Source organism: Phoenix dactylifera, unplaced genomic scaffold, assembly GCF_009389715.1.
Source record: "Phoenix dactylifera cultivar Barhee BC4 unplaced genomic scaffold, palm_55x_up_171113_PBpolish2nd_filt_p 000547F, whole genome shotgun sequence".
Taxonomy (NCBI): Eukaryota; Viridiplantae; Streptophyta; class Magnoliopsida; order Arecales; family Arecaceae; genus Phoenix; species Phoenix dactylifera.
This window is the reverse complement of record NW_024067956.1, coordinates 184,298-190,034: the sequence shown is the minus strand read 5'-3', so window position 1 is coordinate 190,034 and position 5,737 is coordinate 184,298. Positions and strand designations below refer to the sequence as shown.

At 47.4% G+C, this 5,737-nt stretch overlaps 1 long non-coding RNA gene across 1 annotated transcript; it reads left to right on the top strand.

Moving 5' to 3' along the window:
* The first annotated feature begins 3,112 nt into the window (after positions 1-3,112).
* On the top strand, positions 3,113-5,313 carry LOC103723882. The gene is made up of 3 exons (XR_606724.3): positions 3,113-3,339; positions 3,957-4,025; positions 5,085-5,313. It is a non-coding gene; the product is annotated as an uncharacterized LOC103723882 (long non-coding RNA).
* The last annotated feature ends 424 nt before the right edge of the window (positions 5,314-5,737 follow it).

The following is a 5,737-nucleotide window of genomic DNA, read 5'->3' as shown; positions in this document are numbered from 1 at the left end:
TCTGCTCCCGAGGCTCCGGAGGGGCCGGGTCGGCCGGACGCGAGTCTGCGGGGGGACGTCGGTCGTTCACATATCGACCGAGACGCCCCCGGCGGATGAGAGCCTCGATCTCGTCCCGAAGCTGGAAGCAGTCTTCGGTGTCGTGGCCGTGGTCTCGGTGGTACTCACAGTACGCCCGAGAGGGCCTCCTCCCAGGAATCTTCTTCATCTGTCTCTGGACCGGGAGGTCCTCCCGCCCCTTGATTTCCATGAGGATCTGGGCCCGGGGAGTCAGGAGAGGAGTGTACCGGTTGAAACGTCGGGGCGGAGAACGAGGGCGTAGGGCGCCGTGGTTCCTCGCCGGCGACAGGCTTCTGCGCCGACGTTGAGGCGTCGGGCTCCTCCTCTGGCGTGCCTCTTTTCGCCTTTTCTTTCCGAGCTTTGGAGGGATTTCGGCGGCCTCCTTGCTCCGGTGGGCGGCCGCCTCCTCGGCGTCCGCATACTGGTTCGCCCGGGACAACAGCTCCGGGAAGCTCCGCGGCAGGCGTTTGTCCAGGGAGAAGGTGAGTCTGCCCTTTCAGAAGCCACGCTTCAGGGCTGAAAGAGCCACCTCCTGGCTCAGGTTCCGGACTTCCAGCGTAGCCTTGTTGAAGCGGGTAAGATAATCCCGCAAGCTTTCTCCCTCGTTTTGCCGGACATCAAAGAGGGAGTCAGAGACCAGTCGCCGCCGGCTACTGACGGCGAAATGGGTGATGAAGAGGCGAGTAAACTGGTCGAAGGACTGGATTGAGTTAGCCTCCAAGCCGGCGAACCACGCCCTTGCCGGGCCACGGAGGGTCGCCGGGAAGGCCTTGCAGAGGAGAGGATCTGATGCTCCGTGGAGGAGCATAAGGGTCCTGAAACTCTCGACGTGATCCCGCGGGTCCGCCGCCCCGTCATAGGGCTCGATCGCCGGCATTTTAAACCCCGGCGGGTTCGGGGTCCGCAGGATCCTCGAGGCAAGCGCCGGCTGGGAGGAGATCTCCAAGTCGGCGAAGGGATCTTTGGAGTGGCCCTTCAGGACCTGGAGTTGTCGGTGGAGATCGTCCACCCGCCGGTCCAGGGAGCGCGACCGATGGGTGGGAGACAAGGAGCACCGAGAGGGGGACCGACTGGAGCGCGGGTTCCTTGAGGACTGGGGGGTCTGGGAACGCGCCCGGGCCCGCCTCTCGTCCCCCGCGCAGCTCCGATGGGAAGGTCCCGGCAGAATGGACCGTGCTCGAGAATCTTCCTCGCGCCGGCGCTCCTCCCCATGGGAGAGGAAGGAGCGCGGGTTGAGGAGGACAGGTGAGCGCTCAGGGAGCAGCGGCTCCTGGGCCCGCTGCGGCGCCCGAGACATCACACCCTGCAGGTTCTGCACTGCCTCCGCGAGGGTGCGAACCTGCTGGGCTAACTGGTCGAACTGAGCGGCTTCGACCATCTGAATGGGAGGTGGAGCGGTGGAGTGTTGCTGAGAATGTGTTGGAGACGCAGCGGCCTCCCGGCCGGAGGCGCGAGAGGCCCCGCGACCGGAGGCATTGGAAGCTCCACGACCACCTCGCCGTGCCATTACGATCGCTCTGAGATTCGTCCCTTTCTCTAGCGCCAACTGTTGCTGGTGGTCCAAACCGAGAACGATTGGCACAGCGGTGTGAACGGGGTTCCGTTTGAGTTGCCTTGGTTGGTGTTGATTGCGCTCCACCTTCCACCGGGAAACCTGCAAGCAAGCCTCGCACCACCACTGGGGTAGTGGGGGCCCTCCGACGATCAAGTCAGAGGAGATTGGAGGAGAAGGAGAGATAATAGTAGCAAGTAAGAGAATGCTCTGGAAGTTCTTGCTTACCCCCCCTCCTCCCCCCAGCCGCATATATACCAGGCTGGGGGGTCTTTCAGGGGGGTTCGTCATCGTGGGGCACGATGGAGCTGCCACTGACACGGCCGTTACAGGGCGTCGTGGGGCAGCGCTGGGTACGGCCATGACAGGGCGTAGTGGAGCTCCGCCTTGTACGGCTGTTACAGGGGATCGTGGAGCAGCGCCAGATACAACCGTTGCAGGGAGTAGTGGAGCAGGAGGCTGCGGCGTGCCTCTGGGGAATAGCCTGTCGTTGTCGAGAGATGTCCGACTCGGGGTCGGGCTGCGGAGACGAAGATGTCCGACTCGGGGTCGGATTGCTGGATCAAGGGGCAGCCGACTCGGGGTCGGGCTGCGGAGCCGAAGATGTCCGACTCGGGGTCGGATTGCTGGATCAAGGGGCTGCCGACTCGGGGTCGGGCTGCGGAGTCGAAGATGTCCGACTCGGGGTCGGATTGCTGGATCAAGGGGCTGCCGTAGTCTTCCTGAGCGCGCGTGCCGGTCACGTGGGGCATGGTGGCTAAGTTCCCCCGTAACAGTTACTAATGTAATAAAGAATTCAATGAATTATATATATTACTAACAAAAGAAAATACTTCTTATTTGAATAATTGATTATCTTATTAAAATAATTGATTACTAAGTTTGTGCTAGCAAAACAACTATTGTAATTGTAACACCCTGAAACAGGGTTAGGATAGCTTAAGTAATTTTTTACTAGTTATTAAGCATTTTCATGATTTTAACCTAGTTTATTATGAGAATCCAAATGCACATGAAAGGTGAGGGAATATCAAAAATTTTGTGATGCAAATTGGATGGAAATTTCCCAGGAAGTTTGATTCAAAATCAATTCAAAAAGGTCGGAATTTCAGCTGTTACAGAAAATTTTACAGTTCCACGGATTGAGAGTGTAATAACTTTGGATATAGTCCATGAATCTAAGTGAAATTTTAAACACATAATCTACATTGAGTGAGGGATTTACTGTTGAAATTTCAGCTCAAACGGATTAGCCTACAGCCTGGAACAAAACAAGTTAGGTGAGTCCCTCGGAAGCCTGTCATTACAGAAAACTGCAGACCTAGATTTGTCCAAAATTTCAGTAAAAAATAGGAAGAATGACGTGGCCTGAAACCTAGTTTTTAAAACCCCTGGGAACCACTCTTTTGACACGTTAGGTATCTATAAAGCTAACGTGTCAAGAGGGGGGGGGGGTGTCTAGCATGTTTTCAGCAGGCAGCAACTTGTGCTGCTGCTGTTCAACTGTTAGGAGAAATTTAGTTGTTGGTTGTAGGTGCCAGCCCAAATCAGGCCAGGAAAAGCTCCAGGGAGGGAGAGAGGAAGCTAGGGAAGAGAGAGAGCTACTTGGGGAATCCAAAGAATTTGTGGAAGAAGGTTTAAAGTAAAGAGGAAGAGCAACTTGCTGTTGGGCTGCAGAACAGAAATATAGAAATTCTGGTGCACCCAGGCTTCCCAGCGAATTTCATGTGAGTTTTCCAAACTTTTTAGTGATTCTAATTGTAGTCCCACGTAGGAGGGTGATAAAGGAAGATTTTAGTTATTTTAGATGAATTTTTAGGTATGAAAAAGGATTTGAACTATGCTTCCGAAGTTGTTTAAAGCAGACTGAAATTCTGCAGAATGAAGCGATGGGATTTCTTTGTGTTTTAGGTGATTAAATTGTTATTTAAAGCTGAAAGTTTGTAGGTTGTGTTAGGGTTTCCTAGTCCTAACATACTAATAGGTGGAATTGATTGTTTAAGAACCTCCGGAAGTTAAGAGGTTTAATTGGCTCGAAAATAAAACAAACAAGCTGAAAACAGGAAAATTGAATTCTGATTTATTTTTGATGTTAAGTAGTTTTTTGGCAGCTGAAAATTTATAGATGATATAGACGGTTTTCTAGTCCTAACCCAGGGTATCAAAGAGGGGGATAAAAGCTTGGAAACCTTTGAGAATTGTGAGGTTTTATTTATCCTAAAACAAGACAAGCAAGGTAAAAATCAGAAAGTTGAGATGAGGGTGTTGGATTTCTTTTTGGAACATGCATAATCATGTTGCATCATATAGGTTATAATTTTGATCGACTCTTTTAATTGTTTAGGAGGAGAAGAGAGTCCCGGAAGTGTGCCGGGAGTATCAAGCACTAGGGTGGTGCATTAGCCATCACAAGGTGAGTGGTTTTCTTCTTAACTATGGTAGTTTATTTTGTAATTCCAGAGAAATGAATGATGTCTCCAAATTCAAAATGAATATGCTACAGAATGAAAATAAGAAGTATTAATTCTCATGATTAAATTGCTTTCTATCAGTGGATAAATGATCTAATTTGGAAAATATATGCTATGCTTGAAAATACTTTAAATTCATGTTTGTTGATTCGTAAGTTTATGAACTTGTTTGGGAATGGATTAACCCAAAGTGACTGAACCACTTAAAACCTCTTATCACGGCCAAGAGAGTCATTTTACTTTGACTCCAAGCTATTCTGGAGTCGACCCCTGTACTCTAGAGTCGACTCCAACCTTGTTACAGTAACTAATATTTGCACTTTTACCTTGGATACATCACATCAGAGTTTATGATATGTGCCCAGTAGAGCAGAGATGGGATGCCGGGAGGGCGTAGCTATGATATGTGCCCAGTAGGGCAGAAATGGGACGCCGGGAGGGCGTAGTAATGATATGTGCCAGTGGGGCAGAGTTGGGACGCCGGGAGGGCGTAGTAGTAACACCATGCATAGGACTGTCGGGCTACTCATGAGAATGGTGCCTCATGCGAGTGGCCGGCAGTAGGGCTTGCGGGAGCCATGATTTTCAATATTTAAGCTATGTATATATATGACTGAGCAACAAATGTATTATTTTTAAGCATAATGATTTTAGAACCTATGTAAATGTTCTATGTATCAAATTTCTCAGGGAAGAAAAGTGGACTCTACGGTCCAGAAAAATGACTTGAGCAAGGCGATTTTATTAATGCTTTATTTTAAAGCAACAGCTTTATTTCCTGCTAGTTGTAGTACTATTGGCAAATAGCAGATTTCTTATGGGGTTGAAATTTAAGTGCTTTAAAACCAAATGCAAATGTTTCATATGTGGCATAAACACGTTATATTTAATGTATGTAAATAAGTATCACAGCTGAAACCTCTTATTTCCTCATGGTTAACAGATTATCCACTCACTGGGACTTAGGTCTCATCCCTCTCTTTTTCTGTAAATTTTTGCAGATCGGCAGAGTCATAACATTATAAAGGTACCGCATCAACATCATCCTAGAAGTTTGTCATAGAAGGTTGGCCATGCCCCTATGAGTGAAAGGAAAAACCTTTGTATTATGCATATAGGTGGGGTGTGAATGTAAAGTAACTTGAGATAGATGTAAAGTTTGTTATATTTTGAGCTATGTATAGTAGACTTTAAGTTATAAATGAAAGCTTGGGTTGCTTTTAGTTATGATTAAAGTGAGTTAAATGAAATAAACTGACAGGTTTAGGATGTGTTAATTTTTATTGGTTGGTTGGTTGGATATAGTAATTGACAAGTTTTTAATAGTAACTTGTGAACCGCGGCACAAGCTGCTAATAGAAACTCTGCTCGGTACTGTACCCAACTAACCTACTGTGGGAAGGGATCCCACAGTAATTAAGATCTAATATGTCACAAATATAATAGAGAATTTAATGAATTATATATTACTAACAAAAGCAAATACTTCTTTGGATTTTTAGCAATATATCACCTAAATAAGTAAATGAAACTATAATGACAATTAATAGAACAATCTTAAAAGAAATAATATATATATATATATATATTCATTGGCATCAAAAGAAATCTATTTTAGGGCAAAAGAAATCTATTCTATAGAATATGTAATAAA